Source organism: Phyllostomus discolor, chromosome 5 (assembly GCF_004126475.2).
Source record: "Phyllostomus discolor isolate MPI-MPIP mPhyDis1 chromosome 5, mPhyDis1.pri.v3, whole genome shotgun sequence".
NCBI classification, from domain to species: domain Eukaryota; kingdom Metazoa; phylum Chordata; class Mammalia; order Chiroptera; family Phyllostomidae; genus Phyllostomus; species Phyllostomus discolor.
In genome coordinates this window covers 30,205,538-30,233,329 of record NC_040907.2, presented here as the reverse complement: position 1 = coordinate 30,233,329, position 27,792 = coordinate 30,205,538, and the positions used below count along the sequence as shown (strand labels likewise).

Below are 27,792 nucleotides of genomic sequence, written 5' to 3'. Positions count from 1 at the left end.
TTTGCTGACATTTGGAGTGTCATTGAATGATCTTATATTTTTATTGAACTGTCAGCTTAGAGAGGACTTGGGGCCCTGCTCCCAGCTCCCTCCAGGAGGTCAGAGCTGTCACTGAGGGACCAGAAAATACACACACGTGCACACACATACACATACATGAGCATGGACGTGTGTAGTCTTGTGAATGCATACACCCAAGTAGGCATACCAAAAATTGTTTATAGTATCCATGTATGCAAACATGTATATACACATATTCACATGGTCACCTGCAGAAATATATGGAAATAATAGAGACAAATGTGTTTATACAAACATATTCATAAAATGTAAAGACATGTAAATAAACATGCACATCTTCACTGATAAACATATGCTTGAGTGCCTTCTGTGTTTCAAGTTCTGTGCTATGCCCTGGAGATATAACAGAAAAAATGGACATTAAATAATTTTAATTGCATTGTAACACCAAAAAGTTTAGAGCCTTGGGATGGTTTCATAAGGGGACCAGACCTAGTTGGCAGGGCCAGGGATTGGTTCCCTGAGGAAGGGTGCTGAGCTGAGACCTAAAGGATGAGCAGGGATTGGCTACACACGTGGCAAGGCCCTGAGGTGAGGAGAGGCCTGGCATCTTCATGGAACTAGAACATAAGTTCCCTGAGAGCAAAGAAGTTTTGTCTCTTTTGTTTACCGTTCTATCCCCATCACTAATTATTATTTGTTGAATGAATGACTGCCTGAAGCATAGTGGTTGTGGGGAAGAGAGGAGTGTGGCATGAAATGAAAATGGAAGGAGGGGTGGGAGCTTATCGCACTTTAGATTTTGGTGTGTATCCTTAGGGTAGGGAAAGCTGTTGAAGGGTACTGCATGTAGGAGGTGAAAGGAGATGGGAGGAAAGCGTACGTTCTTGAAGCTGGCTCTCTACAGGAGGAAGGTCCGCTCTTCTATTACGGAGGAAAGGGAAGAAGGTGTGTGTGCATAGATGCAGGTAGGCCTGTGGATTTGATGATGGCAAGTTGAAGTTGTTTCCTTCTGATGGCTTTTCTTTTTCTCTATGAAGCAGGAGATGAGTCATTTGGTGATAACTAATAGGGGAGGGATGGGAAGGTTTGCAGAGAGTGGAAAAGGATTGCTGTAGTTGTAGCAAGTGGAAGTGTGAGCTGACTTAAATATAGTAAGGTTTTAGGCGGTGCTGAGGGTGCAGCTGATGACACTGATTCATAGTGGAACTGCTCTGTTCAGTTGCATGACTTTTATTTAGCAGAACTCAGCTGCCTGGCTGCGGGCATGTAGGAGGCAGACATTTAGAGGCACCCAACATGGAGATTTTCTCATGAAGTGTGATGAAAGGAACAAAAGAGTTGAAGATGTTGTTGAGACAGTGGTTGCCAAAATGGACCATGGGATGTAAGCTGGATATTAAGGGAACAGAAGACAGCAAGAGGCCCATTGGAAAAAGTAGCTGGGTCCTAGTAAGATGAGGAGCAGTTATATCGGGTGTGGTTGAGCATGCCAGATGGAAGGATGAGAGATTATGGTTAGACAGTGGGATATCTGAGTAAGTGATTTCAGAGATAGAGCAGTCATAGGTGTTGGCAGCTTCTAAAGTGTGCCCATGGGAGTGGGTAGTTAAGTTTGGGTGGAGAAGAATATTATTGTAAACAAGAGGTTAAGAAATTGATAGGTCAGATGAGACCTCTATAAAGTGAAAGAAGATGGATATATGAGGGGGGACCCAAAAAACCTGGAATTATCTTCTGGAGGGCAAGCCTCTTACAGTACAGGCTTCCCCACTGGGTACGTGTTCTTGGAATCCATCTGTATCAGTGTACCAGCTGGTGTTGTTGTGAGAAGCTGTGTTCAGCTTCAGTGAATTTTTTTTGAAGACTCTTTCAACGCATTTGCTGATTTCACGATGGGTGACTTACAAGTGCACCTGCCCACACTGCACTGAGTGTTCAGCAGTTTTTGACCAAAAACGACATGAGCTCCATGGCCCACCCTCCGTATTCACCCAATCTTATCCCAAGCAACTTCTTTTTTTGTTTCCCCAGAAGAAAAAAGTCCTCAAAGGGCAACGTTTTGCCAATGTGGAAGAGGTGTAACAAAAAAATGGCAGAAACACTAAAACACATTAAAATCCATGAGTTCAAAAACTGTTTTGAACAATGGAAAAATGTCCTGATAGGTGTACTACATCAAATGGAAAGTGCTTTGAAGGTGACTGAAGTTTAAGAAGTTTAAATAAATTATTTATAAATAAATTTCATTTTATTTTGGGCCCCCCTCATATACATGCACACATTAACATATACATACTAAATGCATATGCACAGACACATTGGTATAAATGTATGTACAAATGCATGCCTGCACATATACGTACACAGTTCATGCACATTCATACTAAGCCAGGCAAGTGCATGTACAGAATACTCACAAATGGTCTGGAATTCCTCTGATGCCTGAACCTGTTTAGAAAGGCTTTTGGAGAAGCAGGCATGCCCCCTTAGGAGAATTCTGAGTCAGTCCTGGCAGACGGGGCTCAGCCAGTCGTGCTCAGAGGTTGTAGGGATGGGGTCACCTAATTTAACAGACCCACCTGTACCAGGGCATGAAGACTGCTGCTCCATTTGTCTTCTGCAATCTGTGCTATATGCCTGGCTGCAATTTCTGGGTGCTTGAAAGGGGAGCAGCTGGAGCCAGCTGTGACAGAGTAAGGAAGAAGAGACTTTCTTGGGTCCCTCCAAGAAGCATTTCTGCCTCCCCCTCCCCTGGGAGTGGAGAGCGGGAGAAACTGCTGAAGGGAGGGTTGGTGTCTACGATTGAGTATGACTTTTCCTGACCTTGGAGCATTCAGAGTCCTAATCAGCGCAGTAATAAATTAAGGGCTTATGGAGGAATAAATTCTTGGCCTTAATGAAGTTCTTTGCTGGGGGCCATAGGCAGGTCAGCAGGTCGGGACGATGCAGATTGGAGGCTCCAGCGAGTGAGCTAAGCTGGCTGGGAAGCCATCAGAAGTGGAAGGATCTGAAACTCTGTTGGTCAGGTCACTTTTTAGTGTTGCGGGGATCAAGTGTCATGAGTGACAGGCAGCCTGACAGAGGATGGGACTCTACGAAATGGTAGCTGCGTGGTGCTGGCTGCAGAGCCCCTCGACAGGGGCTATTCAGAAGCTAATTAGGAAAAAAACAAGAATAAAACAAAAATGAAAACCAAGAGAGCCATGAAGATCTAGAAGCCCTGGAAGGTGTTTGTGTTTTATTTTGGAGGGAGGAGGACCACGCAGTGGTAGGAACCAGACTGGGGCTGTGGTTCAGTTCTTTATCATCAGAGATGGCAGAGTGTTGTCTGTGGGGCGGTAGGCAGTTATAGGCTGCTCTCCTGGTGGGAGGTGGTACTGAGGCCAGGAAGATAAGGGCCTTTACCTGTCTTTGGGAAGAAATGGACAAAGAGGACAAGACACAGGCATCACATATAAATGAGGGAGAGATGAGGCCACAGGCATGTCATAAGGAGAGGGCGAGTAGGGGAACAGCCTGGAGCTTGCTGTTGAATTTGATTCTGAAGCCCTGGGAGGAGCGGGTTTTGGGGGCTGAAGGCTACTGAATTGTTGAACTGAAGCTAGACTCCAGGCCTCAAGACTCTACAACCTGAGTTCTTTCTCTTTTCATCCCACCCTGTGCAATGTGCCTGTGGGGGTGAGCTCATGGGACACAGACCAGAGGCAGCAGAGGGAACAGTGCTGCATTTGGAGTCAGGGGCTGTTGGAGCTATAGAGAATGTCTCCTTTCTTCTCATCTTCCTGCCCCCATGGTGTAGTGCCCTGCCTGGGCTTTTCCTTTAAATATGTCTTACAGCTGTCTGAACTCTGAAATTTCTTTCACTCCTTCCCTCGCCTTGTTAACATGTGTTGCCTTTGGGGTAATCAGGGAAAAAATATTATGTCCTTTTACAATTACCGGGTTTTGGAATATTAAAATGTCTCGCTGCATCGGCACTGTTATTTTGATTGGTATTCTAACCTTTGACTAGCCCATAAAGCGCGCCGCTCCTGAAGCCAATATTGCAGGACTGAAATTTAATTCCGAAATGATTCCAGATAATAGGGAGACAGATAATATATGCATGAAGGATATTATGTTTGGACTAACTGCAGCAGGGCCAGGGCTGGAGAGCTGAATAATAGCCCAGAGTGAGTTATAATCTGTGGGACAGAAATGCCTTACTGTCAGGGCCAGGAGAGGAACTCTTAAATCAAAGGCCTGGGAAAGGGTGCGATCGTAGAGCGCTTATTTTGAACAGGAGGAACACCATAGCCAAGAAGGTAGGTGTGGAGGGCTGTGGCCCATTCTTTCTGTTGGGTGAGATACCCAAGGCTCTGGATGGGCTAGCTCCCCCATCATCACTGTAGTACCCCATCCTCATATCTCCTTTCCCTCTAACATTCCAGCCACCTCAGACTTCTTGCTGCTCTTCAGATATACATGATTGTTTTACTTCCCTTTGCATATTCTGTTCCCTTTGTGCACATTGCCTTTCTACTTTTAGTGTGCTGGAAAAACTCCTGTTCATCCTTCAAAACCCTCTTCTTTGAAGCCTTCATTGACATTCCCTCACCTCTTGTGGACGTAAGACTTGAGTTAATCTCCTCCTTTGTATGACTTGAGTACTTTGTAATGAGTGTTCCACATGCTCTTGTGATTATATGTTTAATCTCCTCCTTTGTATGACTTGAGTACTTTGTAATGAGTGTTCCACATGCTCTTGTGATTATATGTTTACATGTTTATGTTTCCTATGAGACTGAGCCACTCGAGGTCTCCATACTGCCCATCTCTGTATTCCCAGTGCTCAGCACTGGGCCTGGTACACATGAGGGATCAGCAAGCATTAACTGGACCCACACTGAATGTAGGGCTTGACTAATAAGCTCCAGAGTCCAGATGCCCATTCCCCTGCGAGATTTCCCAGACAAATAGACTTGGAGAAGTTAAGTAACTTGCCTAAGGGCACATAGCCAGGAAGAGGTAAAGCTAGGATTTGCACCCAGGTAGGTGTGTTCTTTTCCCCAGACCACGAGTCTCAGGCCAGTGAGCAGACATGGAGCCGGAGGCCCGGATAGGAAGGACGGGAACTCACTTCCCCGACTCCTTCCTTCCATAGCTCAGGACTTGATTCCTCTTTACTTAGAGATTGCATTGGTTCTTAACGTTCATGGAACTCAAGTCCTGCAGGGGATTGTACCTTCTGTTGCTACTAATGACTTTTGGACGGTTACTTGACATGAAAGACACTTCTCTTGTTATGACTTTGTAATTAAGGATCAAGAAAGTACCTTGAGAAAGATACCTAAGTGTGGTTTTGGAGAGCTCTTAGGGAGGTAGGCAGGCAGTCTGTGGATCTCTTAGTAATGTCTGAAAACTTCACAGACATTCCCCTCTGCCTTGAGTACTTGGTAGAACTTGTATTTTAGGTGTATGGTGATAAAGAAAGTACATAATGAAAAAAGCTACAGTGAATTTGATTGGCTTTTAAATGGATTTATGTTTTATTAACTACAATACTATTTGTCTATAAGCCTGAGCAAATAGTATGACTATATTTAGCATATCAAGAGAAGACTTAACCCTTCTTTTAGCTTTCAGGTGATGCTTGGTGTGTACACGGGCTCCTGGGGATGTGGCTCACAGGCTGGAAAGCATTGGTGCAAGAGAACTTCTAATATCGCTACCAACTAGTTACATGATCGACACAGGTTCCCTAACCTCTCTGAACCTGTAAAAGATGACTAATATCTGACACACAGAACTTAGTCTCTAGAGTCCAGTAGGCTTGATTCAGAATCTTTATTCTGGACTTAATAGCTGTGGGGTTTTAGAGAAGTTGCTTCACTTCTTTCAGCCTCAGTATTTTCCTCCATAAAACAGTAAAAACAATACCCACCCCTAGAGTTGTCCTGGGCCTGAAATGATAGCATTATACCTCTGCTCCTCCCTTGTCTTTGCGCTGTCTTCTTCACCCCTGTAGCCTAGTCCTGTCCTCTAGGCTACAGGGGTGGAGGAGATGGGAGCTCAAGGTAGACATACAAGCCTTTGTGGACAGGAGCTAGGGAAGAGAGGCTACTGAGCAGAATTCAAGGGAACACCAGGGAGGAGGAGCCTAATCCCATCTTTGAACTGCCTAACCCTAAGCTCACACTGAGGAACAGAGTCGATCATCTCACTGTCCTCGATTCCAGCTGTCATCAGCATCCTTTCTGTCCAATGGAGTATAGTCACACTCACCTTTGGACAATTGCTGGCTCTGTCACCTACCTGTGTTATGACCTTGGACAAGTTACTTGCCTTCTCAGAACGTTGGTTTTGCCATTTGTAGAGACAATAATAGTAAACTGGAGCCGCTCTAAATGCTTTATATAAATTAACTCAAACAACTCTTTAAATACAATTGTTAGCTATATTACAGATGAGGAAACTGAGGTACAAGACATTAATTAAATACCTTTCACAGGGTTCAACAGCTTCAGCTTCCATGAGATTCAACCTTCCACAAGGTTCAAATGTGAGTGAGGGAGCAGGCGCGTGCATTTACGCAGTGAACAGTCGAGACCGTGCTCTGAACATATTTGCTCTGTTGTCTCCAGTGCAAAGGAGTCATTTTCACCTGGGATGCGGAAGAGAAAGTCAACAAAGCTTTTGTTAAGGAAACACTTGAGTTAAGCCTTTAAAGAGAGTAAGTTTTCAGGAGACAGGGCGGAAAGGGCATTTCAGGCGGGGGAAGCAGTGAGCAAGACCTGGAGGGGTGAAACAGCTTGCTGGATTGGGGAACTGCAGACAGTAGCTTTTAGGTTTTTTAGGCGACTGATGCAGGCCACCTGTGCATATGCTGCTTACCAGAGGAAAAGCAGAGCAAGCAAGCACAGTAAGGAACCATTGCCCAATGTCTAGAGTGGAGCCAGCCTAAGCTGCCTTCCAAGAATGGGGCAGTAGCTCCAGAAAACTGCCATGTTTATGTCCATGTGAGGGAAGAAAGAGCCGATGGGCCCTGGGTAACCGGGAGGGAAAGAGGCCACTGTGTCTTACAGCATCTTTGGCGGGGGCAGTCTGAGACTGCTGTGCTAGAAAACCTCAGTATCCTTGTGTCAAAATGGGGCAGATTACAGTGCAAGGAATCAGGTGATATCTGTAAAATTCTTCAAGTTCTGGTGCTTGGCGTGTAAGTGGGCAGCCTGGCACAGCCTCAGCTGGGAAGCTGAGTCGGCCTGCCTTGTTCTACATCCCAGGTAAGTGTGGCCACGATGGGAAGGGGCAGGGGAGGGAGTCAGCTCAAGGCATCTGGGGTTCTTTCTACCTTCCTGAGGTTCCCTGCAGCTGCTACACATTGACCTCTACCCTGGAGTTGTTTGCAGTGCCCTTAATGGCCAGCCTAAACAGCAAGGCTTGCCTTGAGGTCTGTGTGCCTCTTGCTGGCTGCTGCTTGAGTCTGGCCCTGTCAAGTGATGCAGCCTCTTCGTCCTGGTTCCACTGTGAGCCTCCTCTGTCATTCTCTCGTGTCCTTGAGGAACTGAATTCTGAGCTCACTCTGGAGCAGGGGAGGGAGAGGAGCTCTCCTCAGTCTGTTTGGGGCCTAGATTTAAGCCCAGGCATCCTGTCCAGAGAGCCTATACTCTAACCCTCAGGCCAGGTGCTAGGGCCCACAGTAGCCCAGGGTCCGTGCCTCTTGGTTGTAGTGTGTGGCCTGATGTGTCCCTGTGCAGGATCACGAGCTGTTCAATGAAAGGGACTAGATCTGCTTCATCTCTGAATCCACAGAGCCGGGCAGGCTTGTAGAGGCATAGATGCTGTGGAAGGGCTGAGAGTGCTTTAGCGGAGAGATGAGGTAGGCGAGGCAGCAGGAGAGAAGTGGACTCATCAGTGCTCAGTATTAAGTCTGAGAGAGCTAAGGGAACCCTTAAACACCTTCTCCCAGATTTTTTGTTTTACTTTGTTTTTTTTTCCTGTTTGCTATTATTGCTGCTGCTGCTGCTACTGCTACTGCTGCTAGTCTAGTCCCTGGAAACTGGGAAGAGTTACATAACAGGAGAAAAAAGGACAAGGAGACTTCCTTGAAGGCAGGAGGCACAAGCCTGCCTCCTGTGTCCCTCATTGCCCTGCAGACCACTCTGGAAAGGCAGGTTTGAGCAGGTCTGTGGGTGTTAATAACAGCATGAGCGTGTTGACTCCCAGCTGGTGCCAGTTTCTGGGTTAGATGCTTTACACAACTTATTGTGTTTAATCCTTGTAGCTATGCAGCAAGGAAGGGGCTATTGTCCCTATTTTATGGGTGCTGAAATAGACACTTGGAGAGATTAAGAAGCTTGCTCAAAGTCACATGACCAGGTTGTAAATCCAGTTTCTCTCTTTTCATAGCTCCCTTCTTGTTCCATTGCAGATACCACCTGAAGGCAGTTCCTCTGGTCTGGCCTGGTTTAAGCTGGAGGCCTCAACAAACACATGCCAGTCATTACTAGTTGTATGATTAGTGAAAGTCAGTGACTCGGGAGGGATAGAAAGTGGCTTCCCAGGTCTCTTGAGAGTGACACCAGTTGTGTGGAGACCTATCTGTGTGTGTACATGCATGTCTATACGTGTCTAAAAAGTGTATCTCTCCGTGCCAGGATGTTTGTGTATACTTAGGTGTGTGCACGTGCCCACACATGGGATTATGGGTGAGGGTGTAGGTAAGGGATCTGTGGCTTAACTAGGGCAACCTGGCAGTGGGCAGATGAGGCCCTTGTCTCTAGAGGACAATGTGGTACAATAAAAAGAACACTGGGCTGAACTTGAGGCTAGAAGATCAAGACATGCACTTTGGTGTTGGGTCACTTGCCCTTTCTGAGGCCTCAGTTTCCTCATCTAACAAATAAGGGAGCTGGATAAAGTGATCTCTTCTACCTTTGCCATTCTTGGATCCTTCATGGTACCTTAGGTTTCCTTTTTTTTGCAAAAAAAAAAAAAACAAGATAGATGCAAGGAAGGTGAGAGAAGTCCCTCTTTTACCCTGACCTACTTTGCTCTTTAGCCTTGGGATTACTCTGCTATTCCACTGGGGCAAGTTGAGGGTCTAGGGAAGGCAGGGCATTGCCTGGCTTCAGGTCAGGAGAGCCGGGGACTCTGGTGTTAGGGAGGCATTTGGACAACCGGTGCCTGAGGCAGTTTGGGGTGCCCTGGACTAGAGCTGAGTGCCATTCAGCTTTGGTCTTCTCCGTGAGAATATGGGGTGAGAAGAAACTTGTTGCCTCCCTGCTCCTTTTGGGGGTGGAGTGGAGCTTCTTAAGGTAGGTTGTAGCCCAGGCCCTTCTGCCTTTGATCCCCTTTGTTGGTTTTCTTGGCAGATGGGAAAGGTAGCTGGACATGTGTTCACATTCACATGGACCGCCAGCTCAATGTCTGTCTGTGAGCTCAGCTAATGTGCTGTCAGCTCTCTTGGGGGAACAGTGGTTTAGGGTTGGGTTCCTTAATTTTCTCTGGTTGACTCCTCAGGGCTGATTTGTGTGGCTCCTAGAGATGGGACCTCGAGATGGTACCTCAGTCTTCAAGTGGGATTATGGCAGGGTTTTGTCTATTCTGTCCCATTAATTAGCCATCAGTTCCCTGAAGTTTCCAGATTTGACTAGCTGGGTCACTAGAGAAGGAATGGGCATTGTATGGATTCGCAGTGCAGTTCCTTCAGTGCTGGTGAGGACTTCTCTCTGTTGGCTGGGCTTAGACCAGCCTGGACCTAAGCCTCAGGTAGCAAGTGACCTGCACCCTGCCTAGGCCAGGACATCTAAATTGACATCCAGCCACCAGTCACTCACAGAAGCCCTGTTTGTTAGAGCATTTAGTCTTAGGTGAATCAGGTCGTTTTTCCACCTGTACAGAGCTCCGTACCCAGTTGAAATTTGCAGGAGACCAAGTCTGTGTAGGCATGTCTGTGTGCTCATGTCCCCTGCCTGTGCAACTCAGTAAGTTCAGAGCTACCCAGATGAGCCAGCTCCTGCTGGAGCCAGGCAGCCAGCCAGCCCTCTGACGTCGTCAAGAGCCTTAAGGCAGGGCCCTTGAGAGACCGTAGGCTGCCCTACTTCGGAAAGAGGAGAGGCTCTCCTGGGGCTATGAGATCCAGGCTAGCTGCTTAAGATGTCCTTGTGTGTGGGTGGGAGCAGGTGTGCTTGTGAGTGTGCACAGGCATGAGCCCAAGGGTGCACATGTCAGTAGCTAGTAGTCTGCCCTCAGCACCACGACCAGGTCTTACGGTGGTAGGCCTGGGCTTGGCACCTAGTTGCTGCAAGCAGGAGGGCAGGCTGTAGGCAGATCCCAGGGCAGCCATGAGGCCTCCCCAGTGGTGTGTTTGCTGTGCCTAATTACCCAGCAGTTGTTTAACTATGCAAGCTGCATGCCTGCCTTTATTGCGCTGTGATTGCTGAGCTGCCTATGGGGAGTGTCATAAAAAGATATAAAATGCCCATTATCTGTCTGACGCCCTCCTCCTGGACTGTGGGTGTTTGTGTTTTATTTTATTTTTATGGCTTGAGGGAAGCTCTGCAGGAAGGAAAGGGAGGGGAGGGGAAGCCCTACAGGAATTGGAGGAGCCCCCTTCATACTGTGGTCAGCCGTGAGCTGAAGGGCTCTCTCCTGAACAGAGGGGAGAAGCGGAAATGGTGGATCTCCAGGGTCAGGATGGTGCTTGGGAAATAAGGCCCAGATCCACCCCTCCTCGTCCAGCTGCAAGTCCTACAGCTTGTTTTCCATTCATCCGTGCTGGCCTCCTCCCTGGCACACAGGTCTGCTGCCTTGGGTGCGGGCAGTCTGCAGAGGATTCTGAGAATGGCCTGTAGTAATGGTCTCATTGCCACTCATTTCTTTACCAGCTTTGATGACTCAGGTGGCCTCCTGGCCCCCTAGAGCTCCATGGCTTGCTTTGGGACAAATACTGTGGGCCCCGCCCCCTGCTCCTGAAAGTCTTCCACCCCTATAGCTTCAGCTTCCCTTTTCTTGCCAGCCACTGTGTTGTGTTCAGGCCAAGCCTATTCAAGAATTCACTGGATCTTAAGGAAACCTCCTAGAACGGGAGAAAGAAGGGGATTAATGTGGTTTGAGACTTGTCCTGTGCCAAACACAACCTGTGTATGGCACTGAGGGCCAAGATCAGAGATCCGACAAGAGTCCTATCCTTAAAGAGCTCAAACTATGTAACCAGAGCTCCAGCCTCACAGTAGGTGTTGAATAAATGTTTGTCATATGGGACCAAATTCAACACAGTCATTCATTCTCATGCAGTGAATGACCGTTGAGCACCTACTGGGCCAGGCACTATGCCAAGCACCGGAGATAAAGTGGTGAGCAAATAGACTAGACAAAAGTCCAGGCCTCACTGGTCATTCAAGTTTATTGGGAGAAAGATTAAAAGATTTAAACCCTGGGTATCTAACTTCAAAACCCATGCCCTTTCAACTGTGACATGTTGTTTCTCGTGCCCGAACCCTCAAACCCCAAGCCATCCTGTACTGATCATCTAACTTCCCTACTTGAAAAATCTTGATATCTACTGAATGAAGCACAGCTCTCTAGCCCATCCTTGAGACCCCCAAAGTACCTTTCCAGCTATACCAAGGTAGCTTATATGGTCCACTTCCATGCCTTACTCACATCTGTTCCATTTGCCTGTGTTATCCTTTGCTGCCTTCCTGCCTACTGAACTCCTACTTATCCTAACTCCTTTTTGTCCTCTCTAAAGGCTTCCAACTTCCTATTGAGAACGTCCTCCCTTTTCAGACGCATAAGTTCCCAAGCACTGTGCTAGGGCTTTCCCTGGCTTTGTTCACTGTTGGTGAGCCTGCTGTTGGCACTTTTCCTATTGTAGTGTACATAAAATGTTTTGTTGAGAGCCCTGGCCAGTGTGGCTCAGTTGGTTGGAGGGTCATCCTATGGATCTAAAGGTTGCAGGTTTGATTCTCAGTCAGGACACATGTCTGGGTTGCAGGTTTGGTCCCGGTCAGGGGACATGCTAGAAGCAACCAATCAGTGTTTCTCTCTCACATCAATGTTTCTCTCCTTCCCTTCCCCCTATCTAAAATCAATGACCATGTTCTCCAGTGAGGATTTTTTTTTAAAAAAGTCTCATTGACATATAATTCACATACCACACAATTCACCTATTTAAAGTGTACAATTCAGCCCTGGCCAGTGTAGCTCATTTGGTTGCAGTGTCGTCCCATAGACCGAAATGTCCTGGGTTCAATTCCCAGTCAGGGCCCATACCCAGGTTGCGGGTGTGATTCCTAGTTGGGATGCGTACAAGAAGGCAACCAATTGATGCTTCTGTATCACATATTACATCAATGTTTCTCTCTCCTTCTCCTTTCCCTTCTCTCTAAAAGAATTCAGTGTTTCTTAGTATATTCATAGGGTTGTACAGCCATCACACCATCTAAGTTTGCAACAGTTTTGCCCCCTCTGAAAGAAACCTCATTAGCAGTCACTTTCCATTTCCCCCAAATACGCTAGCCCTGAGCAACCGCTAACCTAATTTTTGTCTCTATAGATTTGCCTATTCTTGCAATTCTGGGAATTTCTTGTATGTAGCCTTTTGTGGTTGACTTCTTTTACTTAGCATAATTTTTGAGATTCATCTGTGCTGTACTGTGGATCAGTATTTTATTTCTTTTTATTGCTGAATAATACTCTATTCTATGGGTGTACCATATTTTATTTATCCACTCATCAATTGATGGACATTTGGATTATTTCCATTTTTTGGCTATTATGATGAATGCTGTTATGACCATACATGCACAGGTTCACTTTATTGCTTTTGCTTTTTTATTCTTACACTTGCCTGTCTTTCCTAGCAGTGTGAGCTCCTGACCTGACCCTGAGAGTAGGGGTCACTTCTATATTGTTCACTGTTGCAACCCTGCCACTTAGCCCATGGTTGGCACTCAGTAAATGTCAGTGAATGAATACATGCATGATTTCTAATTCTTTTACCCCTCAGGATGTAATAGCAAGTTGTGGGGAGCTATTTTAATCCCATAACTCACTGTGCACTGGGTATATGTGCATACACACATCCACCACCCATCTGAAGCGTAAGTTCATTTGTCAGTATTCCGGACCATGCCCTTTTCATTCCACTGTTGACCTCTCTGGTATAAGCCCTTAACCTGCAACAGCTGATCTCAGAAATTTTCCTGAGTTGCCCCCATGATGACAAATACAGCCTCTAACTCCACACTGAGGCAGAGACCAGCTCTACCTCCCCCTCTCCTTCCTTCTTCGCCCGAGGGGCCTGAACCTATGGGATAACCCTGGAGGGTGTGTTGGGCTGGGTGACCTTCAGCTAAGAGGCTTCTGCAGGCTGGCTTTGTGTCAGCTCCACATGTCTGGGCATCGGGGGGAGGAGAGATGCTACCCCTGCCATTCCGGTCAGTAGCCTGTATGAACCAGGTCTGCAGAAGTAAAGGAATTTCTAGACCCAATAGAAAGGGCTGAGAGATCAGTAAAACCAATATTTCTTTTTTCTTTGTACTTAACCTAATAGTTTGAGCCCATAATTAGAATTGGGCTTTATTAGGCTAATTAGGAGGTAGGAATGATGGTAGGAGGACATGTGGAGATGCATCAGAGTGGTGGGCAGTAAATCTAAGGTTTTAATAGGTTTGTTCCGTAATCAGGTGGCCTGGAAGGCTGACTGGGTGGCTGGGCCCCCTCCCCTCCCTTCTACTCCCATCACTCCTTGAAGTGGCCTTCACACTTTGCCGTCCTTGTCCTCGGCACTGGCAGCAGCTCTGGGATATGGGGAACTGGGGAGGGAGGAGGAGACCCCACCCGGAGCTTCATTGCCTATGCACGCGCCGTCCAGCCTGGCGGCATGATTACCTTGCTGAGAAATCCGTCCAGGCGCAGGGCTGCTGATAGCAATCATTGATTAAGAGGGTAATTGTCCTGAAAATTCAGATTGATCAGAAGGCAGAAATGATAACTTGTGTAACTGTGTTTAAAGCCACGTCCTGTCAATAGAAAAGACTGAGATGTATCGCGCCAAGAGGGGGGCAGAACGGATGGGTGTGTGTGGGCGGGTGGGCGCTGCCATCCTTCTCTCAGGGCTGAGCAGGATGTTTCTTGTCAGTAACCTGGACTATTGGAGATTCAATCACTTTTATCTCCCCCTCTCTCTCAATCCAAATGCCTTTTCATATTAGGAAATTAGAATCGGCCCTGCTCATGCAAGATTTATTAGCTCTGCTGAGCAGTTGCACCGAAGAGTAAATGATTTTGCTTTGCTGGAGCTTTTTACACATTAGGACCCAACTTCTTCCCTGCTATATGCCACTGGCTGCCTGGAGGAGTGGGCTCTAGAACCAGGTACCTAGGGAATGAGCTTTCAAAGTCTGTTTGGGGGGAAAAGCATCACCTGGCTCTGGCTTCTTGATCTGCCAAGAGACCCTGTTGTGTCTGGCCGACTTCCTTCTGTCTGATCCCCGTACAGCTCCCTTACTGGAGTACAGGTTGTCTTGCTCAACTGAAGGGGCCTAGCCCTGCTGAGGGGATGGAATACATCCATCAGAGTTGGGTGGCCTGGTGGAGACTCACCTTGGGAGGACACACTGATGTGTGCATTAGGTAAGGATTGGCTGTAGAGGCACAAAATAGAGGCTCCGCCATGACCTCTTTTCTCAGATCCTGGGATTACTCTCCTGTCAGGCAGGGATGCAAGGGCTGGAGCACCTTTCTGAGGCCCTGGGAAAGCTGTTCGGGAAGTTGACTGGGAGTTTAGAGTGTGGAAGCTAGTTAGGTTAAGCTTAGGGGTGTCTGGACCTGCTGGCTGCCTGTGTATAGAGGACTGTAGGACTGACTGGCTAAGACTGTCTGATCTGCCAGCAATGCAGGCTGTTAGCGAAGAAAGGGCCTGGGATCTGTGCCTTTGGGACTCTACTGTGGCCTTGGACTTAGAGGCAGTGTGGGCCTGTGCGGCCAGCTGGACCTAGCCTGCACTGGAGGCCAGGGTACCAGTGGGTTAGGTTGGTTGTAGAGAAGACCACTGTCCTTCACCGAGACCGTGTACCTATATTTCCTTCTTGCCTTCCCTCTTCAGCCCCCTACCTCCTTGGGCCACGTGGTCCCATGGGCAAATGTCAGTCACCATCATTCTTCCACTCTCCCTGTTTGCAGGTGTCTGGTCCTGGAGGCCTAGTGGAGCAAGTAAACGTGTGGCAAGTCCTTCTGCTGTGGGGCTGAGGGAAGGGTAATGGAACTTCTGCATCTTTTGTGAAAGGAATATCCCAGGGACTACCTTCTACTCACTTTGCTCTTTTATTTGGCCCTGTGAAGCCTCCCTTTCTCTGAACTTTTGAGTTATTTCCCTAAGTAGAGATGTAATTAGGCTAACTTGAGAGTCGGGGCTGGAAGTGATAGAATCCCCCGAGTGAATAGTGGGAGTATGCAGCAGCCATTTTGATCAAAAAAGAGGACTGCTGTGTGGCAGGGGGTAGAAGAAGGCTTTTTGGAGGAAAGAACCTGGCAAGTATCTGCAAGATATTCCCAATATGGGACCTGCCTCTAAATCGACCATCAGGGCACCAGCTTTCTACTGAAAGTCTGTTTCAGGTCTTTTCCTTGAAGCCTTCAGACTTTGTCCTCAAAGCCTCGACTTTCTTGGAAAGCTCCTCTTACTGGGCTGGATTGGGCAAGGTAGGTCTTCCTTCTACACAGATGCCATTACCCCACCCCACCCCTGCTCCCCTCTGTGGGTATGCTGAGGGATAGAGTAGTAGGTGGGACGCTTGATGCAGCCTCCTCCCCACCTCAGCTGCTCTGATGGATGGTGAAGAGAGTGGATGCACAGGACCGACTCAGCTTCCAAGTGCGTAGTGCTTCTGCCTCTGCCTCTGAGCTAGGCTTGCCAGCTGCCTAGGAATACTTTGCAGTCCAGAGGGAAGGTTGAACCATGTTTGGCTTTAGTCTTCCACTAAGTCTAGTTTAGGCAAAGTCAAGAAAAAATGGAAGTGCCATGGGCAGCGTAGAGTTGGGAATAGAGAATTCAGAAGACATACTTCCAGTGGAGTGAGGGAGACAATCTCTACAGGGTAATTATAAACGGTGTTGCCTTCCAGACCCCAGAAGAGGGTGTGCCTGAATTCTCCTGGAAGAGCTCAGGTGGGCCTCCTGCAGCATGGGGGCCCTCAAACTGAATCTGTGAGGAGGATGCAGAGTGTGCTATGGAGGCAAGTGTGGGCCAGTGTCTGGGAAGGGAGAACAAGAAGTATCACAGGTCAGCTGTGCTAGGACTAAGGCTGGAGCTAGTGTGGTTCATTTTCTCTAGCATACTTCCTCATAGTTTAAAGGCATGGGCAACCTGTCTGTTTTAGCAAGCCTGAAGGGTACCTACTTTCACCACCTACCTGGTCTGCTGGGGGACATGGGCCTTGGATTTGGACCAGCTGGAGCCTTAGGTTGGAAAGATGTACAGGACAGAGCCTTAGGGAGTGGACCCCAAGCTCCCCGCATTTCTGTTCCTTCTCGCATTCTACCTCAAGAGCAGGGAAGGGAGCAGAGGTTCAGGCTAAGGAAATGGATCTGGCAAAACTTTAAGCCAGCGTGCTCCACCCTCGCTAAACCCATCCCCAGCCCTGCCTTGTGCCTAGCTCCAGCTCTGCTGCCAGGGCCTGGCAGGGAGGCTGGGAGGAGACCAGGAAGCCAGAAGACTCATTTTCACTGGAATTTGACCTAAAGCAGGATTGGAAGGGAAGAAAGGAATTTGAACAAAAGTGCAGGCAGGAAGGAGCTGTTAATGAGCCTTTCTTTCTCTTGGGGACAGAGCAGAGCGCATAGCGGGGCGCAGCGCCTGCTCTCCTCAGTGGCTCTCTAAGGTAGCTGTAGTCTCTGGCCGCTGCCTGCTCTCGCTCTCTCTCCTTTTTTCCCTCTCCTCTTTCTCGGCTCTCTCTATTATGGGGACTTGCTCCAGCTCTTTCTCTCTCTTCTGTCTCTCCTTTTGTTCTCTCTTTGTCTATTTATCACACTGTGAAGGTTGAAAGAGATGTTATTAATCTGGGAGAATGAAGGCAGGATTAGTGGTATGAATCGGATTTTGAGAGGTGTAATGATAGAAAGACTCGCTCGGCTGGCGGCCTGCGTGAGCTTGATAAATGGGGAGCACTCCAGACTGACTCGCGCCTTCCTCCGCGCTGTGCGCCCTGCCCGCTGGGGCGTGCCGCGCTCTCAGATCTGCCAGCCAGCCCACCCCGCTCCTACCTGAACCGGAGCAAAAAGCCAAGGGTAAAGCAGACACAAATATCTCCCATCGCACTTGGAGACATCATTGCTTTCAGCACCCTTTTCAAGTGGAGGCCTGTCGAGTTCTCAAAGGGCTATGGGCAGAGGGAGCAGGGACCTAGACTTCAGCCTGCTTCTAGGGCGAGTGAGAGGAGAGCTTCCCTCCTACCCCTGGCATGGATGTCAGGGGTCGTAGAGTGATGATAAGGCAGTCCATAGACCAATCACATAAGAGTGCTAGACTAGATGCACTATGTAATTAAGCCAAGTGCTGTTGGGAGGAGTGTGGGATGAACTGTGGAGGTCAGGATGGGACATGGAAGAGGGAGGAAGAGAAATCAGGAAAGGCTTCCTGAAGGTTATGTCCTGGCAGACAGGATTTGGAGAGGGTTAGAGGAAGGCTAGCGGTCGAGGTCGGGAAATAGCATAAGCAAAGGTATGAGGACAGAAATAAGCCTGACTCTTGTGGGAGGTTGAAGAGCCTCAGATGTGGTGAATTTCAAATCAAGAAGGATCATGCGAAATCAAGCAGTTAAGTCCCTCACTTTCCAATGAGGAAACAGGCCTGGGGGCTGGAGTTGCCATTTCCTATTCAAGTCCTATTGCTAGTTCTAAAGGTGCCCCTGCCGTCATCCTGGGCCAAATACAATGAGCCTCTCCCTCTGCTCTCCTCTGTGGCTTTGGTCACAGCCTTACAGCCTTCATCTTGGCGACCAGAAGATCCTGGCTCAGGTTCACTGCTTTTAGTCTCCAGTCCTGTCCCTGCTTTGGCTCAGGGTCCTCCTCACACTCCTGCCCCCAGCCCAATCTGCAGTCTGTGTGGAGAGTCCTGTGTCTGCCAGCCAACCGCTGCTTGTGTGGTGAGAAGAGGACCAGGAGGCAGCCCACCCCATTCCGGGCTCCAGATGCCTCTAGCCTGAGCAGTTACCTCCCGTATATCCCTCTCAGTTCTCTCTAACTGAGATGACCACTCTCCGTTGTGGTGACTGGGCACTTACTGGTGTCCATGTGTTTCTTCTCAAAGGGTGGTGGGTTCTTTGAGGACACAGTCTACAGGTGATTCATGTGCGCTGCTAGGGTCTGGCAGGCCTTCAGTGAATGCATGGAGCCTGGCATATAACAGGTTCTCAGTAAACATTTGTTGTGAATGAGTCAGTGTGATCCAAAGTGTATACTTTTTAATCATGTTACCCCTGGGCAGATGAAGGTAGAGGTAACACGGGGAGGTACAGGGGGCAGGATGTTGGGTGTGCCTGGAGAGCAGGCTCTTTGGGCCTTAGCTCTGGAGGCTGTAGTAGTTAGTGTTCAGCTTTCCATCTCTCAGCCTTCCTTTTTTCCCCTCCGAACATCAGAGAAGAGAGGGGCCTCATCTGACCCTGAGGGCTTTTATTCTCTTCCTCGGTGATCTTACCTACTTCCTCAGTTTCATGCACCACCTGCACACATCCTAGGGACTTTCTTGCCTCAGCTCAAACCACTGAATTGAGCCCCTGATCTTTGTGTCCACTTTCTCCAGGCAGCCCACCTTGGATGTCCCACTGAAGGCCATCTTAGTCCTTCTCTGTGATTTTCCTCCAAGCCTGGTTAGGGTTTTCCCTCTCGCAGGGCCTCAGACCCTCGCTGTGTGTGAGTTTACATACACATTTGCATGTCTCTCCTAGCTCGGAAGCCCCTTGAAGGCAGTGGCTTAATTTACTTGATCTGTGTGTCTGCGGCACCTGGCATGGAGCTGGACACATGGTAGTTGCTCCATAAGCGTGCGTTACATGAACAGGCCAATGAAGAGAGCAGGGGGTCTGGGGTGAAGGTTTCAAACGCCCTTTTTATTTTCCCAGGGAGAAAGAGAGTGAAGGTGCGTGTGTTGTGGACAATCACGCACATGCCTTCATGTTTGAGGGGCGGGTGGCTGTGGTGGTGTCACATCTCAATAAAGGCTTATATTTTAATTTGGAAGGCACTTTAGAAACTTAAAGTGCTCTGCCTAAGTGCTGACTGCTATTAGTGTCTCCTTTTTATTAGGAAAAAGGACATGATTTTTTTTCTTTTATCTTCAGGCCTGTCCAACTTCTGAGAGTCAAACTTAGCAAAATGCCTGCCCCTCACTGAGGTAGTTACATGCCAAGTTCAAAGCTTTGGACTTGAAACACAGAATTTTGCTTTGCAGGCTGGTTCTGATACCCCTCAGGGGATTAGCCCAACAGCTCAGCATCAGGAAGGGGGTGGGAGAGACAGGGTCATTTGACATAGTTCAAGCTATAGTCCTGAGCTCATCCCCTCTCCATATAGGCCTGGGTGGGAGGACATAAGAACTTGGACCATTTTGGAGAGGTAGGGGAATGACCCTGATGATTATCAAAAACCCAGTTGTCACGTAGTACGAAGGACCAGACTTCAGAGGGACGATTGGGGAGGAATAGCCCCAGGAAGAATTGGTTCTGTGCTGTTCAGGGATGATAGGACCAAGAGACAGAGACATCACAGCTTCTGGACCTGGTGGTGTTGAGAGCTGTCACCACAAAGGGCTAGGTCAGAAGGTGGAAGTATACGTAGCAGTAGCAGGAGGAATTCTTGTCCAGGAGGCCATGGGGCAGGAACTTGCCTTGTGCCTTATAAGCACCTTTGAGGGCCTTGCTGGTTTGAAGGAAAGGACACACCCCCTCCCTGTGGAGAAGATTTGGTGCTACCATGGCAGGAGGTCTGGGAGGCTGAGCTGAGCCTTATCATTGGGCCCCTTTGAGTGGCTCTGCCCAAGGCTCTGTCTTGAGCAGCCACTAGCCTTAGTCTGGCCTGTTTGTACCAGCCCTGGATGCTGAAAGCTTTGCCCATGGCTGAGGCACAGGGAGGAAGGGGCTTTGGCTTATCTTGCTAGTGCCCTGCAGTCCCATCTCCTAATTGGGCCTAATTTTGGGGAGCTAGGGCAGGGGTGGGGTGGGGGGGAGTACATTGAGCCTTCTGCCTTAACTGAATTTCCATACCTCCTGTTGTTAATTATAGAGATGTAATAATGCAATTAGTGCACGATTAAAAAAAATCCCTGATATGATTACCATGGATTTAATATCACATGATATATCATTATATCGTTATGCAGTGACAGATGTAATTGAAATACACTTATTGGAGCCAGGGGTGGTGTTTCATTCAATCCCCGGCACCCCAGGGAGGAAAGGGCTGGCTAAAAAGAAGCAATGAGAGAGGAAATTGTAATGAAAACAAAGAAAACTCACAATGGAACTCTCACCCTGGGCAGTTGGCTCAGAATGACCTGCTCCCTTTGACTCTGTGACAGTGCGCACAGGTCCCCAGACGGGCCAGCCTCTTCTATAGGGGCTGAGGCAGCATGGCTGAGGAGTGCCGTACCTAGTTCCCAGCCCAGAGCCCTCAGAGTCCCCAGGTCCCCTCTGACTTGGTAATGAAGCTCTGGGCACATGAGGGACATTCCTCCACCTGAAAATAGACTCAGGACCCTCATGGGATCAAACTGAGCCGGCGGCAGTTCCAAATGCAGACCCTGGACCTGTGGTGCAGCCCTGGCCTTTGCTGTGGTGGTGGGCCAGCACTCGAGAGGCAGCTGTCCTGCTGTAGGCAGTGAGCGGGAAGGTTAAGTACACAGAGATGGTAATTATCCCGCTCAGGTTCTGTTGATGGACAGAGGCAGCCGCAGCTCTGGGGCCCCTGAAATATGTTGGTAGTCAGGGAACACTGTGAGCACACAGAACTGCCAGCTGGGTGCAGAGAGGATAGGTTTGTGACACCTGATGCAAGTGTCCATCCTTTTGTTGCTGTCACTGTGCTGGCCAGGCCTTTGGTGGCCTGAGGAGTGGGGGCTACCCATAAGGCCAAAGGGTTCAGAAAAGGAAAAGGGGTCAGGAACAGTCTCCTTTGCTGACAGTAGGCAGCCGAGCCCCTGGTTGTAAGGACAGCTGTCAGGGAGTAGCTGCTCTGCTGGGCGAGGACAACAGTGGTTCCGGAAGGACACCGGGTAGGACTGCCAGCAGCAGCAACTCCGGAAACCGGGCCTTCCTGCGTGGCAGAATTACAACCAAAAAGATGTCTCTTTTTCCCTTCCCTTAGTGGAGACCATTCAGGGACACAGCAGTTACAACCCCTGCCCAAAGAATCTCCCGCCATCTCGGGGTAACAGATTTGTAAGCAAATCTAATGTTGCAGGTGCTGTTTAGAGTATGGTGGCTTTATCGAAGGGATGAGACAGGAAAGACTTCGTAAAGTAAGGTACTTTGAGTTGAGTATTAGTATAGGAATACGTGCTCATTAGGACAAAAAGTGGGAGAAATCAGACGGCTGTTCTAGGTAGGCTGAAGCGTTTCTTAGGTCTCAGGGACATGAAGCAGCAGTCCCAGGACTTAGTGGGTGGTGAGGGAGCAGAAGGGAGCAACATTGACCCCACTTTTCCGGTAGACCAGGTAGGCAGTAACGGCTTTCACTGCAATTTGGAGACCCAGGAGAAGGGGCTATTTGGAGAGGAGATGTTTGAAATGGGTTTTTAAATATATTGAGAATGAAGTATCCAAGTAAAATCCAGTTGGAAATGCCAGGTAGGCAACAGAGTATGTATGTTCGACAGACAAGTAGAGGCAAGAAATAGTGATTTAAAGTCGGAGAGGCTGCGGGAGTTAGCTGCTTGGAACATTGCTCTATATGCCAAAAGGTTGTGGGTTAAACCCCCGTTCAGGGCATGTGCCTAGGTTGTTGTGGGGTCGATCCCTGGTTTGGGCATGTACGGGAGGCAGCAGATTGATGTTTCTCTCTCACATCGATGTTTCTCTCTTTCTCTCTCTCTCCCTCTCTTCCTTCCTCTGTCTCTAAAATCAATAAACTATCCTTGGTTGAGGATTTAAAAAAAAAAAAAGAAGTTGGAGAAATTGAAGACAAGGAAGTCGAAGAGCTCACCCAGGAAGAGTGGTAGAGTGTAGACAAAAACAGGAAGAGAGAGCAGATGAGCGCACACATAGGATGACCAGATGCAGAAGAGACTGTATAGGAGATTGACAGGAAAACCACAGAGACATAAGAAAACTCAGAGTAGGACGTTGAGAAAACCAAAGGAGAAGGGTTTTAAAGATGAAGCAGGCTGTAAGAACCTGACACTGCCCACAAATGTGGGCAGCATGGTGAAGACTTGACTGTAGCAGGAGCTAAGGGTCGTGTTAAGGCTGGAAACCAGTCTGCACGGGTTGAGCAGTGATGGGGGAGGTAAGTGGAGGTGAGCGGAGAAAACCTTGAGAAGTTTGGTCGTTGATAGAACAGGCAGCATCTCTGGATGGCAATGTGGAGTGAACGGGTGACTTTAAAAATTATAATTTAATACTTACATAACTTTCAAAGAGCCTTGTTTTAAGCACTTTACATGCAATAACTCAGGTAATCCTCACGTCAACTCTGTGGGGTTTCCATTGGTTTTCCAGTTAGTGTTGCTGCATGACCCATCATCCCAACACTTAGTGACTTAAAACAATAATTATTGATGGTCTCTGTCAATCAGGAACTCAGTAAGGACTCGAGTCCTCTCACACATTCAGAGTCAGTGGCTGCAGCGCGTGGCTGGAGCGGCTGGAGCTGGTGGGCTTCTCTCGTCACCTAGTCTCATGGCTTCTCTGTGCGGTCCCTCTGCGTGGGCTTGTTTGCCCTTCTTCACAGCATGGCTGCCTCGAAGCAATCTACTTCAGGGCTGCTCAGGGCTCTGGGGCCAGGGGTCCAGCAAATCAGGAGGAAGGGGCCTTAGCTTTTCTGAAATTATATAGTATTTCTTGAAATTACATAGCATTTCTTACATTACTACGTTGGTTGAAACAAAAAAAAAATCCCACCCTATTTAAAAGGGAGATGACGTAGACTCCCCTTCTTTATGGTGGATATATGAATCACGTTGTAAGAAGAGCACGTGAAGTGGGAGATGCGTATTACAGCCATCACAGGGAAATATGCTCTGCCACAAGTGGTGTGTTGGACTGAACCCAGAAACAGAGAGGGAACAGCGTTCTCAAAGGCAAAGTGCATTTTAAGTGACAGCACCAAGCATATTTGAAGGTAGCTGTGGGACAGGCGCTCATGAGTGACCTCAGATATACTTGGAGGAAAGAACTACCATTCCATTTTGGAACTACCATTCCAGGAAATTGAGGTTCAGAGAGGCTTAATAACTCCTCCAAAGTTACAGTGCCGATGACTGGCAGCACTGGGAACCAGTTCATGATTTGTCTGACTCCTGAGCCCGTAGGCACTGCCCTTCTGTAGGACCGGGCTCCTGGGCGGGCCCTCCTCGTGTTGACCTATGGCCGAGGTACTTGGTTCACCGGCTACGGAAGAGTTTGCCAGTTAGATAGGAAGGTTAGGTGATGGGTACGTCAGTTAGACGCTCTCCCCTCTCCTCCAGAGCGCCCTGTCTACTGCTCTGTCTGTTAGGTGTTTATGGGAATAGCAGTGGTTTGATTTGGTCAGCTTGGGAAATGGCCCAGAGGGTGCCGGTCCCCAGGGCTCTGGGTAAAGGTCTGTTCCTCCCCAACTTGTGGAGAAGCTGGGTAGGTCATATGTGCTGCTGTTGGCCTGGGAGCTCTGGGTTTCTAGAAGTTGCAGGGCAATCTGTTCTTCTCTCTGCAGTCTGAGGGGGGCTCTAGCTCCAGCCACTGCCCTGCCCACTGTGTGTCCACGCCACGCTCAGGGCCCAGCCAGGTAGTGAGTGGATGGGCAGAGACACCCCAGCAGCTGTCGATGCCTCTTCTTTCCTCTTTGAAGAATCTGATGCTGCCGCCGATGAGGGCTACTTCATCTATTAAACCCAATACACTTGTCGCAGCTGCTAAGCCCCCGTAAGCCGCCGGGCGCCGTGTTTGTGATGGGACTGACAGTGCATGGAGGAGGCTGATTATACACGATTCCATTTCGCGGGCCCAGCAATGTAATTTCACAGGGCGATCAGCGTTTGCATGTAATAGCAGGCTGTGCTGAGGTGTCAGAATATTAAAGGCGCTAATGGCAAAGCTCCCTGTTACACAGGGGGCCACCCGCCGCGCCTACAGCAGGGCTGCGTGGCAGGCCCGTCGCAGATGGCTGGCCACTAAGCTAATGGGGCAGCAGCCAAGGCGGGCAGAACCACGAGAGGGGAGAGCCAGCCGGGAGCAGCTCGGCACCTGCTTCCCTACGCATGGAAATTGCAGCAGCTCAGGGGAAGGGAAGTGTGCGTGCCTGCCTGGCATAGGGCTGGGACGGCCCAGTTTGGTAGACCAGCATCTCTCACCCCAATTCCACTTGCCCCGGATAGGGTTTGAGCCCCCGAGACATCCTTCCACCTGCCGGCCTTCTGGTCAGGAACCTGTCAGGTGGGCCCCGGTGGCTGGGAGAAGTGCAGCTGGCACAGTGGCACTCGGAGGGTTTGGAACCAGCATGGAAAAGAGGCTCAGGCACGGGTCTTGGCAAGAGGCCTTAAAGCATCCCTGCCCCACACTGATCAAAGTCAGAAAGCTTCTGACTCCCTTACCCTGACACCCCATAGGCTGGCAGGAGGGAGAGAAGGAGAGTGGGGATAGGAAGCAAGTGGGGGAAAAGGGCACCTCAATTGATGTCATTTTGCACAGAGCTGGGAGGCAGCACTTCAAGATTTGACTCCTGTCCGTGTTGGCTACCCCAGCAATGCCCGAGCTCCTGCCTGTGTACTCACCAAGCTTGCTCCTGCCCTTCTCCTATGCCCTTGCCATGTTTTCTACCTGGTGCCCTCCAGGAAGCTTTCCTAACCACCTCCAGTCCGGCATGGGCCCATCTGTCTCCACTGTCCCCATGGCAGCCCACAGGGGACTGACTCCTCATGCTCGGATGGTTCCCTGGGTCCCAGACTTGACTTGGCCAGAAGCTGAGAGAGAGCCCACATCATCTCGCCTTGAGCCATACTCCCAGGAAGGCTCTGCTAAGAATCCTGGGTGGATGTAATGCCTTAGGGAGAATGTTGGGAGGGAGTGGAAAATGGGAGCAGGGGCACACTGTGTGGGTATGCATGCCTGATGGTGTATTTATCTGGGGGGAGAGCAGGAGCTTTAGAGATGAGTGCTGGGGATGGTGGGCATGTGGGTGCAGGTACAGAGGGCAGCAGGTGAAAGGATCCAGACCACACGTTAGTAGGAGCACAGGTTGTTGTAGGACTCTATTCTCTGGGTGGCTCTGTGTTTGCTGGCTGTGCCTGGGGGGCACTCAAGGTGTCAGGGGGAGCTTGAGGTGCTGGTCTGCTGTACTGTGCCTGGAGGGCTCCGTCAGACTGGTACTCATGTGTGGCCGTACCTGAAGGAGACATTCCTGGGTTCTCAGCAGGGGTAGTAGGGAAAGAGCCCAGGCTGAAGGAGAGCAGTTTTAATTAACCATTTTTAATATCATTTTGGACTTTGGCTGGTATGTGAAGGTCCCGCTGGAAGCAGCATTTGTAAAAATTAAATCCCTCTTATTAGGAGCTTGGCAGACCCATGTGTGTGTGTTGCCCCTCCCCCTGCCCACGCCACTCCCCCCCCCCCGCCCCCCGAAGTGCTGGATGAGGCCATGTCACGCCCGCAATTGGTTATCACGCCTTATCTAGGAATATGAAACTGTGTGGCCCGACACCCGTGGCCACAGTGAAGACGCCAATTCATCTCGCCTTGGCTCTGACAAGCTAGACTGCCCTTCCTGAAAGGCATTCGTCAGGCGGGACCAGGGCTGCCGCCTTGCTTGGTGCCCCTGCTTTTTCGCCTCGGGTCCTGGCTCTCCTCTGTCCGGCCTGGTCCTCCTGGGCCCTGCTGTCCTCCACCCCCCTGCCCCCATTCACACGTCCCAGTCTGGGGAAGTTCTTGGGGAGTCATTATTATAATAATCTAATCATGCTGACACGCGTTGGGGCAAGCGTCTAATGTTATCTGAAGTGGTCTTCCCGCTTAGCTGCGATAAGACTCGGGATGACGTGCAGATAACGCTGAGCTGCCCTGTCCCCGAGCGGAGAGCAGAGCAGGGGGCCTCAGCAGCCCTGCCGCCCGCTGCTTTAAGCCGGGAAGCGGCAGCACCTGCTAATGCAAGTGTTTAATATTTGATGGGCTGGGATAAAGCAGGATCACCTTCGAATTGAATTGAGTGTCAGCCGAGAATCTATTACTGAAATTCGGGTGTGATTTGACAGCAAAGTAGACGATGTTATTCTTCACTAGTTACTGCAATCTTCTCCCCGACATCACTTAAATATTTTTTTCTTTGCTTGAGTAAACACACATTATCCTTCTTTTTTCCCCTTCCTTCCCTTTTTCCTTTTTAGAGGGGGAAAAAAACCCATCCTGCTCGCCTTCTCCAGGCTGATAGAGTAGATTGTTATTTCTTTATTTGTCCTATTAAATGGAATTTCTGATCGTTTAATCCGGCCTTTGTAAGTGATTTTAAAGTACTTGAAAGCCGGCCCGCCGCTGCTCTCTGGCCCACTGCACTCCAGCCGTGGCCCTGACCATGCTTAGCAGCTTCTCCAGCTGTGCACCACCCACTGGCTGCTTTCCCTCCCTGTCTGTGTTCCCCCAGCTCTGCCTTGGCCAGCGACCTCTCCCCTGTCCTTGAGTCTCACACTCAGCTCCCAATTGGTGGTTGTAGCTGGGACCTGGGGCTGGGATCTGGGAAGGGGTTGAGGGGGTTGGCTGGGAAGTTGGGTTGTGGCTAGTACCTCTATGGTCAAGGAAAACGGCTTTGGAGGGTGCTGAGGGTGAGGTACACTGGCTCCTCACCTTTCAGCACCTGTGGGGCTGAGGCTGGGTTCCTGAAGCCGGGAATGAAGGGTGCTAGCTCCCTGCCCAGCTCCTTGGCCCTGGCACAGACTCCCGTCTTTTGTTTCTGGTCCTGTGCTGAGCGCTCTCTCTCGTGAAGGAGTCTGCAGTGAGATGGGGACCTCCTGGGCCTAATGATGGGCGGGGGGCACTTCAGTGCCTGTGCCACCATGGCTGCAGTCACTTTAGTGTCGCCAGCGGGCTTGCTACCTAACTTCTGTGGACTCACCCAACCTTCACTCCCATTGACCGCTGTCCCACATGCTTCCTGCCACTGGGAGAAGGGCAGCGTGATATCTGGGGACTTCTAAGGTGAGGGAATGGGTAGTGTTTGAAGTGTCAGCTAGCTGTGTGAGCCCACTGGTAGGAAGAGAAGCCCAGGACTTTGCAAACAGGCTGAGCAGGAATTGAATTCCCGCTGGGCCACTTAATGGTGTTCCAACCCTTGTGTGTTTCTTGTTTCTGGATCTCAGTTTCCTCACCTGTGACATCAAGTCATCACGCCTGTAAGGGACTGTAAAGGAGGGTGCCATCCCTGTTCTGCCATGTACCCTACCCCCCAACCTCCCCTGGAGGTGGGCTGCGGCCAGGTGACACGAGCAGGGGATGGAGGGGGCAGTGAAGTGCTGGGGGTCTGAGCAGATCGATGCCCCCAGCACTTCCTTCCCCAACCCCAGGAAAACAATTAAGTACAGATCGATGGGTGGCCGCTTTGAATATGCAT

The 27,792-nt window shown here is 49.5% G+C and overlaps 1 protein-coding gene across 10 annotated transcripts in view; it reads left to right on the top strand.

Annotated features, from left to right (window-relative positions):
* The window catches only part of ERI3 (ERI1 exoribonuclease family member 3), a 121,965-nt gene that overhangs the window by 69,168 nt on the left and 25,005 nt on the right, over nt 1–27,792 (top strand). The gene's annotated exons all lie outside the window — the stretch shown is intronic.